Source organism: Rattus norvegicus, chromosome 8 (genome assembly GCF_036323735.1).
Source record: "Rattus norvegicus strain BN/NHsdMcwi chromosome 8, GRCr8, whole genome shotgun sequence".
Lineage (NCBI taxonomy): Eukaryota > Metazoa > Chordata > Mammalia > Rodentia > Muridae > Rattus > Rattus norvegicus.
Genome location: NC_086026.1, coordinates 108,627,764 through 108,639,547, shown reverse-complemented (window position 1 = coordinate 108,639,547; position 11,784 = coordinate 108,627,764).

Genomic DNA, 11,784 nt, shown 5'->3' with positions numbered 1-11,784 from the left:
CAGCATCCCCATGGTGGCTCACAAGCATGAGTGACTCCGGTTCTAGGTGAACTGATATTCTTCTGACTTCCAAGGGCACCTGGCATATATGCAGTGCATACATAATACACACAGGCAAAACCCTCACACCTAAAGTGGATAGATCTTTAAAAATTCAAATATATATTAAGTGACAGTTAAGGAGTGGGATCTTTGTCACTTCCTTATTGATGTGATGCCAGAGAAAAAACCCTGATCAGAATCAATATTTCACCTACCTTTCTCCTAGAGTTTTTTGTCCTCTCTGCCACAGTACTTCGTACCCCACAATGCTTCCTTCCCACTCTCCCAAAATAAGACATTGCCTCTTTGACCTAACCTTGGTACTCCTTCATGTTTCTCATCCATCCATCCATCCATCCATCCATCCATCCATCCATCCACTCACTATTCATTTTCTTTGTGTTCCTATCAAATGTGATCCTCAAGGAGCTTAATGCCTTAGTCCAAAAGAGAAGTTGTAGCGGACTAGCCTGGGAGCCAAACAACTGCCATCTTTGGGTGTTCGGCTGTGCACACTTGCAAAGACCATCCAAGCCGAGCTTATTGGCTGTTCTCATACCTTCCCACAGGAACAGGGAGACTCACAGGACCCTCACCTGGATATCCAGTCGCTCCCTGCCACTTGTGAGAAGCAGTCTTGCCCCATCTGCACATGGCCTATGGGAAAGGCTAGGGTATATAGGTTGAGAAGGAGTAGGGGAGGGATGCTACAACTGTGCAGCTATGGGGAAGGCCTCATTCCTCCTGGGTAAAGTGTCTGGTGAGGAGGCCTTTGTGGAGAGGAGCACCCATACCCCATAGGTGACCCCTCACCTACACCCTGTATGTAAGCCTACTAAACTCATTGGCTCCCCAGAGCGAATGTTTCCAGGATTGTGTTTCTGTGTGTCCTTGGGACTTCTTAAAGAGGAGGGGTAGACATTGTTTATGTCTCCTGCTGGGACAGAACAGGAGCAAGAGAAGCGAATAGTGACTCAGAACAGGGAGGTAGCAGAAGTGATGGGAATAAGTCAGCTAAGCAAAGCAGGCACACACAGACATCCCAGGCATCCAGGGGCTGGGGCAGGAAGGAGCCAGACACAGAGATTCTCACTGCTGGCCACCTAGAGAGGCACCGGAGTTCTCTTCAGAAGCTTCGACTTGGCGAGGCCTGGATTCTTGGCTGTCCTGCCGAAAAGTCTTTCAGGAAAGGACCTGGTGGTGGCGGCAGCGTCGAAGGCTTTCAATCCCAACATTGGGATGGCAGAGTCAGGTGGGTCTCTGAGTTTGAGGCCAACCGGGCAGCCTGCGCTACAGAGAGAGTTCCAGGACAGTCAAGGCTGTGAAGAAAAGCCTTGTTCCACAATAAAAATAATAAAAATTGAAAAATCGTGAAAGTTAACGTGAAGCTGAACTGGAGTTTATTAAGACAAGATTTAACATCGAATAAGCATGAGGGTTACACAGAGGTGCTTAGGAAAAGGACAGTACACACTGAAGGTTGTGGGCATGGACCTCTCAAGAAGCCTGGCTCCCTTAAGTGTCTATAATGGCCATATCAATTTTAGTAGGATCCCAAGTTACATCTCAAAGGGGTTACTAAATTGGTCATACTGCACACGTGCACACACACACATGTGTGTGTCTCTCTGTGTGTGTGTGTGTCTGTCTGTATGTCTGTGTGTCTCTGTGTGTGTGTGTACCTATACTATAGAACATAGATGAAGGTTAGAGGACAACTCATGGGAATTTTTCTCTCCTTCCACCTTGTGGTTGCTAGAGACCAAACTCAGATCATCAGACTTGGTGGCAAACATGTTTGCCTGCTGAGCCAGCAGCTCATTTTTTGTGTTTGTTTGTTTGTTTTATTTTGTTTTTGTTGTTGTTAGAGTCTCCTATAGCTCAAGCTAGCTTTGAATTTAGTAAGCCAAAGATAACCTTGAAGCCTTGCCCAAGACTCTTTCTACTTGGCCAGGCCTAGAATTCCAAGCAACGACTACCACATCCAAATGTGGCAGCTTTATTTATTGTATTTCTTATGGAATTTTTGGCTTTGTTTTGTTTGGGACAGCTCAAACTTGCCATGTGGTAGAAGATGACTTTGGACTCCTGATCCTCCTCCACCTCCAACTCCCGTGTGTTGAAAGTACAAGCATGTATCACTAAGTCCAGTTTTCAAGCAGTTTCAGATTCAAAACAGAATTAAGCTAAAAGTACAGAGGTGGCATTTGTCCCACTTGTCCCATGACCCCTACCATAAACAGGCCCAGCATTCCCTCCACAATGATACATTATAATCAGTGAGCATCATGATCATCATGATCATGAAGGCCCACAGATTGGACTTCAGTCTTCTGTTGACCTTAAAGGATTAGACACACACATAGACTTGTGTCTGTGATGATAGCATCCCATGGAACAGTTCCACTACCCCAAAGCCCTGTCTTACTCGATCCATCATTCTCCAATTCATGCTACTTCATTTTGTATAAGCTCTGATTTTTTTTCAAAACCCACTTTTAATAAGGGTTTTTAAATTCTTTGATCACCCTTCTAGCCAACTACTCCCCAGAGGTAGTGGGGAAGAAAGGTTTTTAGGATATGGGGGAAGTGGAAATAGTTCTTTGGGGGGTGAGTCCAGCCTTCATTGTCAAGATATCAGCAGTTCAATCCAGTAGCAAACACCAAATACGAATCAGCAGCTACAGTCCAGTCCTCTCGGCAGCCACCACACACGAACCAGCAAGGGCAGTTCAATCCAGAAGAAGCCACAAGGTTCATTAACTGGCTGGGGTCCGAGGAAGCAGCAAGAAGCCAAAGGAATCTCTCAAGAAGTTCTTTGGCAAATTTCTCTCTAAGGTGTCACTATAAGCGGAGTTCAGCAACACAGGGTAAGAAGAACCAATATGTGCCCGTCATTCAAGGCAGAGCAAAACAAACCATGCTCAAGCTACTGATGTCTGTGGGGTCATATTTATATTCCTTCATCATGGGCCCTTTCACATATCTGCTATAGCAAAACATCCTTTCACCAGTGTCTGCCTCAGGAAAACATTCTTTCATGTGTCTGCTTTAGCAAAACATCCCTTCACCTGTGTGCCCCAGCAAAACATCATTCGACTTTTCAAGGAAACCAGAAGTTTCCACTTATTTTTGTGTTCAATTTAACATAAGCCAGGGTCATCTGGGAAGAGGAGACTCAACTGGGAAAAGGCCTTCATTAAATTGGCCTATAGTTTCTGTGGGGCATTTTCTTGATTACCTTCTTGATTAATAACTGATGTAAGAGCCAAGCTGTGGTGCCACCCCTGGGCAGATAGTCCTAAATGGTATAAGAAAGCAAACTGAGGGGCTGGGGATTTAGCTCAGTGGTAGAGCCCTTACCTAGGAAGTGCAAGGCCCTGGGTTCGGTCCCCAGCTCCGAAAAAAAAACCAAAAAAAAAAAAAAGGAAAGCAAACTGAGCCATGGCAGGGACAAGCCAATAGAGGAGGCACTCCAGGCCTCTCCTCTAGTTCCTGCCTCCAGGTTTCTGTTTCTAGGTTCCTGCCCTGACTTCCTTTGATATGGACTGTGATGTGGAAATGGAAGTAAAATAAAGTACTTCCTCCCATTAGCTTTTATCACAGCAACAGAAATATAAGACACAGCCCTTCAGTCTGGTGACCACCAACCTCTCTAATTCTAATCTCTCTAATTGCCACGTAGAATGCAACTTCTTCCTATGAATGTCTTTGGCTTAACACCATACATTACAGTTTTCTCTGTCTTCTCGTTGGCTTTTAGTATGAAATAGTATTCTGTATTTATGAACATACCCAACTTATCTCACCACTGACTTGAGTGTGCCTTAAGTACAGTCGTGTTCTGGATGCTTTGATATTCTGCATTGTTCTGATAAGCAGTGTAGTTATGGCTGGGTATAGTAGCTCTTTCCTGTAATCCGTCTGAGGGCTCAGCCAGACTCAAGCACTGGAAGGCTAAAGCAGGAGGAGTACTATGAGATGAGGGCCATCCTAGGCTATGTAGTAAGTTCTGGGCTAGCCTGGGTTACAGAGTAAGATTATGTCTCAAACTAATAACAAAAACAAAGAATTGGCAATGTGGATTTATTTTCATTCTTTTGATTTAGTGTAGTTTCTTTTTTTAAATTCATTTTTATTTTATGTTCCTTGACATTTGGCCTGCATGTGTGAGGGTGTCAGAAGCTCTGGAATCAGAGTTAGAGAGAGGTATGAGCTGCCATGTGGGTGCTGGGAGTTGAACCTGGGTCCTCTGGAAGAGCATCCAGTGTTGTTAACTGCTGAGCCATCTCTCTAGCCCAATGGTGCAGTTTCTGAATCAAGTTTCATGTTTGCCACCAATTCTTCAAACCCTAAGGCCTTTTCTCCTGGAGTGTCATATGTCCTGATTTCTCTACGCCTCTCTTCCAGACCCCTCAGCTCTGATGTTTTGCTTTCTCTTGCACCATCCACATTTGAGATCATCCCTTTGTTTCTCTGTCATGGTTACTGAATAATTTTGTAGCTCTATATTCTGTTATCCAATTATACCTGATTTTTTTTCTTTTGAGACAGGGTTTCATGTCATTCAGGAAGGACTTGAACTGTCTAAGTAGTGGAGCATGACCTTGAACTCCTGATACCCCCACCTCCTCCCAGATGCTGGGGCATCCAGGCAGGCACTGCCATGCCTGTGTATCTTGCCCATTTCAGGGGTGCTAGCTACACCCACATCATTATGCAACCAATCTCCAAAAAGTTTCATCTTGTGAAGTAAAACTCCATACTCAGGATAGAATTGTCCATTTCTCCCCAGAAGGACAACCGCCATTCAACTCGCTCTGGTTTTAACTACTTTAGATACCCTCATAACTCAAATCACGGGATGGTTGCATTTTTGTAACTGGCTTATTTCAGTCAACATTGACCACTTACAGAGAGTCCATGTGGTAGGACATGGTAGGACTTCCTCTTTTCAAAGCTGTACTGTATTACAGTGCATGTACACACATCCAGTTCATCCATCATCTGTCAATGGCCACTCTGGATGCTTCCACTGTTGGGCTATTATACACAATGCTTCTGTATGTTTGGGCACACAAATGTTTCACGTTTCTACTATTAATTTGTTTGGACATATGGCCAGAAGTTGGTTTGTTAGACATGGTTTTCTGGTTTATTTTTGAAGACCTGCCATATTGCTCTCCATAGAGTTTGTACAATTTTATATTCCCAACAATAATGCACAGAAATTCCAAACTCTGGGAAGCCGAGGAATTAGCTCAGTGGCAGAGTATACACCCAGCATGCATAAGGCCATAGGTTCAATTCCCAGCCCCCAAACAATAGGCACTTTTATTTTTTCTACATGCTCACCAACATTCGTGCTGCTTTCTTGTTTATTTGTCTGTTTTGTTTTAGAATTGGATAGGGTTGGTTTGGGCAAAATAAAGCACATTGTCCCAGATCAATTAACAGATTTCGGTTTTGAAGTTTCTCTGTGTGTGCATGTATATATGTAACTGTCTATGTGTGTGTATATGGAGTATATATAATTGTGTATGTGTGTATGTATGTGTGTATATATAAGTAACTGTGTGTGTGTGTGTGTGTGTGTGTGTGTGTGTGTGTGTGTTCATGTTTGACCAGGAGGGAGGGCAGCAGTGGTGGTGATGATGGTAGTGAATACTGTTGTTGGAGGGGTTAGGCCAGAGTCTTGCTATATAGCCTGGTTGTCCTGCTACTTCCTACTAGACTGGGCTGGCCTCAAATTTGTGGGCAATCCTTCTGCTTCTCACATACTTGGAGCCATGCCAGACTAAGTTCTTCACTTTTTAAAAGTTTGCTTATTTTATTTTACCCATGTGTATGTGTACCTGAGTAATATCTCTGCACTGGAATTACTACTGGTCTGGAGCCACCGTGTGGGTGCTGGGAATTGAACTCAGGTCCTCTGGAGGATCAGCCAGTGCTCTTAACTGATGACCCATCTCTCCAGTGTTCTTTGGGTTTTTTGAGACAGTCCAAACCCTTCCACTTAAGTCTGCTCAGAGGTCAGCTTGAACTCCTGATTTCTAAGTGGGCAGTTTTATAGACATAGGAAAATGAAGTACCTTCCCAAAGTTTCTAGAACTTTAGAGTCCAAAGAATCTTAAAATGGATCTGCGAGCTGAGTGTGATAGTGCCTACCTATAAACCCAACAACCAGGAGGTGGAAACGGGAAGATCAAGGATTTGAGGCAAAAATTCCTATCACTCAGGAGGCAGAAGCAGTCGGATCTCTGTGAGTTCGAGGCCAGTGTGGTCCAGAAAACTAGTTCCAAGACAGCCAAGGCTACACAGACAAACTCTGTCCCCAAAAAAACAAAACAAATGGCTGCCCCCCTCAAAAAAATTCAAGGCCTGCCTGAGCTATGTAAGACCCTGTCTCAAAAACTGGTAGTGTGTTGACCCTGTGTTGACCCTCTCTGAGAGAAGCCTACACTCACACTCTTGGGTGTGCCTCTTTCGGATCACTTTCATGCTTGGCAGTAGCAGTGCATGCCTTTAATCCCAGCCCTCCGGAGGCTGAGACAGGTGGATCGCTAAGTTCAGGACCAGCCTAGTTTACAGAATGAGTTCTAGGACAGCAGGGCTATACAGAGAAACCCTGTCTTGAAAAGTGAAATATAGGGTTGGGGATTTAGCTCAGTGGTAGAGAGCGCTTGCCTAGCAGACGCAAGGCCCTGGGTTCGGTCCCCAGCTCCGAAAAAAAAAAAAAAAAAGAAAGAAAGAAAAAAGAAAAAAAAAGAAAAAGAAAAGTGAAAAAAATATATATATAGGTAGCTGGAAAGGTAGTTCAGCAGATAAGAGCAAAACTCAGTTCCTAGCACCCATGGTGGGCAGCTCATATCCACCTGTTACTTCAGTTCAGTTCCAGGGGATCCCACACCCCCTCTCACTTCTGTAGACACCCAGACACCTGTACACACACACACACACACACACACACACACACACACACACACACACACACACGCATAATTAAAAATAATAAAAATGGGCTGGAGAGATGGCTCAGCGGTTAAGAGCACTGACTGCTCTTCCAGAGATACAGAGTTCAATTCCCAGCAACCACATGGTGGCTCACAACCATCTGCAATGGGATCTGATGCCCTCTTCTGGTGTGTCTGAAGACAGCTACAGTGTACATACTCATATAAATAAATAAATAAATAAATAAATAAATAAATAGTCTTTAATCTTATATCTATTTTAAACAAAACAAAACCAATTCAATAAGATGTAAAAAGAAACTCATGCCTTGCCTGCCTACCCACCTATCCTCACTACCTCATCCAGTCATTTATTTCTGCAAACTTCCCATAAGTAGGAACCACACCCAGTCCCCCACCCCTTCAATGCTGGGCTTACAGGTGTGCACCCACCCACCACACCCTGCGGGGTTCTTCACAGCTTCTGCACATTCATCCCATCTGATAATAGATTCGTAACACACTTCCCAAGTTTCTCCAGACAGAAAACCTAAGTCCCAGCTTCTCAAACATTGCTGTAGGCTGGGTACTCCAGGAAATCGACTCTGAGCCACAATTGTATGTAGATGATTTACTAAGAGGAACGCTCAGACACTTACGTAAGCAGTGTGATAAACAGATTAAGCTTAAAGCCTCGCTGGCTGTGAGATAGTTGCAAAAGAGGCCTCAGGAGACCCTCAGGGACCTCTAAGGCTAGAGCAGCCTTTTAGAACTGGTCCAGCCTTTTAGAACTAAGGCAAAGGCAGCATGCATTTGTACCCATGAAGTAATTAAAGATTAAGGCAGTCCAACTTTGGGAGGGAGACGGCTTGAATTTATTAAAGTAGAAAGTGGACGCCAGTCTCTGAAGAGGAACTTGTAGAATTCGGATGACAAACGTTCACCACACTCAGCAAGCCTCCACAGATAACATCCCGTAAGACTCCTGTTTCATGTGCCATCACCCAGTTCAATGTTCTTTTTAACTCAAAGAGAAAGTTAGGGTTTGAACTGCTCCATCACTTTGTTCATTGTTGGAAATCTTTCTTGTTGGGTGTCCTGTAAGTTTTGTGGTTTTAAAAAATATCTACTTTTTTCTACGGGGGGAGGGGGGGTCGGCGTGGGGGACTCTGCACCTGAGTATATGAGTACAGATGCCCACCAAGGCCAAAGACATCTGAGCCCCTTGGAACTGGAGTCACAAGTGTGGGTGCTGGGAATTGAACTCAGATCCTTAGGAAGAGCAGCAAAGCTCATGTTACCCGCTGAGCCATTTTTTTCTAGCCACTATTCTGTCAATATTTAAAAGCTGTGTTTTATTTATTTGTGTGTGTGTGTGTGTGTGTGTGTGTGAGAGAGAGAGAGAGAGAGAGAGAGAGAGAGAGAGAGAGAGAGAGAGATGGGTTTGCCACAGCATGTGTGTGGAGGTCAGAAGACAACTCTGAGACATTAGCTCCCTCCTTGAACCCTCACATGGAGGTTGGCATTCGACGCAGGCTGAAGGGTTTCTGTCTTTGTCCGTGGAATCATTTTGCTAGCCTGTTTTTTTGTTTGTTTTGTTTTGTTTAATGATTTTTAGATTTACCTATTTAATTTTTATGTGTATAAGCATTTGGCTTGCACATATGTGCACCACATACATGTTGGGTACCCACAAAGATCAGAACTGGGCATTGTATCCCCTCGGAACTGGAGCTACCATGTGGATGCTAGGAATCAAACCCTGGACCTCAGCAAGGGCAACAGGTGTTCTTAATCTCTACGTGATATCTCTCCAGCCCCTGGTCTTTGTTTTTCTGAAAAACAATCGCACAGCTGGATGTGTTGGTGCACGCAGCTGGCAATACTGGCCCCTGGGAATTAGAAGCAAGAGGATCAGGAGCTCAAGGCCAGCCTGGGCTAGATGTGAATCTGTCTCAAAACAGCAACAAAAGGGACAGTGAGAGGCCCCCAGCAACAACACACACACACACACAGAGTGAGAGAATGAGAGAGAGAGAGAGAGAGAGAGAGAGAGAGAGAGAGAGAGAGAATGATAAATTGCCGAAGACAGAAAGACGGAATGTAATTTATGGAGCAACCCAAACATCCATTAAAGGGGTGGAATGTATCAAGGCAGGTTGGCCCTTGTCTACAATCCCAGAATTGAGGAGGCAGAAGCGGGATGATTACCAAGGACGGCCTGGACTACATAGCAATTACCAGACAATTTAGGGCTACATAACAAGACCCTGTCTAAAATACATAAAGATCTGAACAGTTACTCACCCGCACTAGTAATGCAGAAATGATGGCGAAATATCACACCGGGTTGGTGGATGGCTTGATGGGTGAAGCACAGCCACGAAATCCTGTCAGTGCCAGAATACAAGCAAAGGTGGAACTGACTCCATAAGGAGCTCACTGCCTGGTCTGCTGCCTCCTGCAGGGTATTTATACTACACCCATAATGCCACTGGGGCCGGGTGGTTAAAAAAAACCAATAATCTCCATTTCCGGAAGAGCTAGGGAAGAATGAATGTTGTTGTTGTTGTTGTTGTGGTTGTGGTTGTGGTTGTGGTTGTTGTTGAAGAAAACACAAATAGGCAAACTTGTGTTCAGTTGGTGTTTTGAGCGAGTTTATTTATTATGCCCTAGAATTTGTAGTGTAGACCAGGTTGGCCTCTTTTTCCCAAGTGTTAGGATTAAAGGTTTGTGCCTCTATGTCTGGTCATTACCACACACACACACACACACACACACACACACACACACACACTCACTCTCTCTCTCTCTCTCTCTCTCTCTCTCTCTCTCACTTAAGTAAATAAGGTAAACTGTTCCAAAGAGGAAAAGGAAACAAAACAAATCCATTGGAAAACACAGAAGGTGAAGAGAGACAGCCCCCCCCCCCCCGTAAATCCCACCGATAAAAGAAAACCTGTTAACACTTTCTAATGGGGCATTTGGGCCCCCTCCTTTGTGTGGCTAATTTTTAACCTGTTTGAGAACTAGACTGATCAGTATTGAAATTGTAATTATTTTCCTGTCCTCAGTTTAAGTTTCTGTTCAAGGAAGTTGCCTAATCTGGAATTTTCCCTTCCACTGAAGTCACCATCTTCCTTCAAATCCTGCCTCTGGGTAAATCCCAGAGCTGTGATTCTAGTAGAGCCTCCTCTGCTGATCTGTGGCCTGGAGACCCAGGGTCCTAATCCCAAAGCACAGGAAATGCTCACCTGGGCCACGACCTTCAGACTGCTTTTCAGCTTGTGGGAAGGATGCTCAAAAGAAGCCCTGCTGTAACTGACCTGAACTACCCCTCCAATTAGACTTCGAGGCAGTATGATCTGGAACAATGGACTCCTTCTGTCTCTGCGTTTGTTAAAAAATCAGTTACAAACCTAAGCTTAGTCCAGGAGAGGAAGTGTTAACTTGAACAGCAAAGCCAACTGGTGCTCCTCTAAACTTGAAGCATGTCCACCAGGAGGAGGCCAACCTTGCCAAGGGGTCTCAATCTAAACACTATCCCCAGTGTCCTCTCAGGTCCTAGCCATTCCTGAAAAGAACAGTGCCACTCAGGGTAAGCCCAACTCTTCAGGTAGGTGATTGGACAAAGCAATCCCAGAGAAAAACCCACCAGTTGAGTTAATATTGGTAAGTTCAATTGTGATCCTGTACATGAAGGAATTTTTTTTTAAAGAAATCCATGAGGCAGTTGATGAGCATAGAAAATAAACATTGGTCTTTCAAGAGTCAAGGAGATGGAAATCAGGTCATCCTTGACCTGGTGAAGTGGAGGGAGAAAGATCTGGAGGACAAGACCAGCTGGGGTCACATGAGGCCCTACCTCAAAACAAACAAACAAACAAAAACAAAAAAACATCAGGTAAGTGGTGAGAAAACACAGAGAAACTCCATTTTCAAGACAGTTAAACACACTGGGCATAGTGGTACACACTCAGGATGCAGAGGCAGGAGGATCACTTGAAGTTCAGGGACAGGCAAGCCTGGTCTACATAGCAAGCTCCAGGCCAGCCAGGGCTATATAACAAGACAATGCCTCGAACAAAACAAGAAAAAAGGGATTGCAAAATCTTTTTGAGGTAGACTACATAGCATATAATTTCTCTTGCCAAATTGCCTGTTTCTGCCATGCACTAGACTCGTGACACATTTGGGAAAACCCATAGTAGAAGAGAACAAGGGATAGGATCCCACTTCTGGAAAACAGTGACTTCCTGAAACTACCCACTGCCAGCTTAACTCATGAATTGACCCTCTCTCCCAAGGCCTAACAATACCACTGTCTTGGGAAGCCCATGCTGAGTCCTCGTAATCTATCGGTCTTCTCTTGGCCGATATGGGCTGGGGTTGCAGCTCAGAGGTAAATGATGTTAACAGTCACGTTGGTGTTATACCATGTCTCCCACTGTTGCTGACATTTTCATAAGTCAAATGATCCTGTATGCCTGATCTAGAGCCTACAGGGTTTTGGACATCCCTCAAGTGACAGGATTTATCCATATTGTGTAAAACGGTGGTTTTCCAGGCTGAGCCTGGCCGTGACAGTCTCCATAAGTAGCACTGCACTCTATCTTGAGTTTAAATGCAGATGATGTTGTAACTTGATGGACATTTAAAGAGCACCACTGGCCCCACCCACAAAGACAGATTAATTAGTAATTTATTCTTAAGAGTTAAGGGGGGTAGAAAAAAAAAAGAATGAGGGGTTGGGGATTTAGCTCAGTGGTAGAGCGCTTGCCTAGCAAGC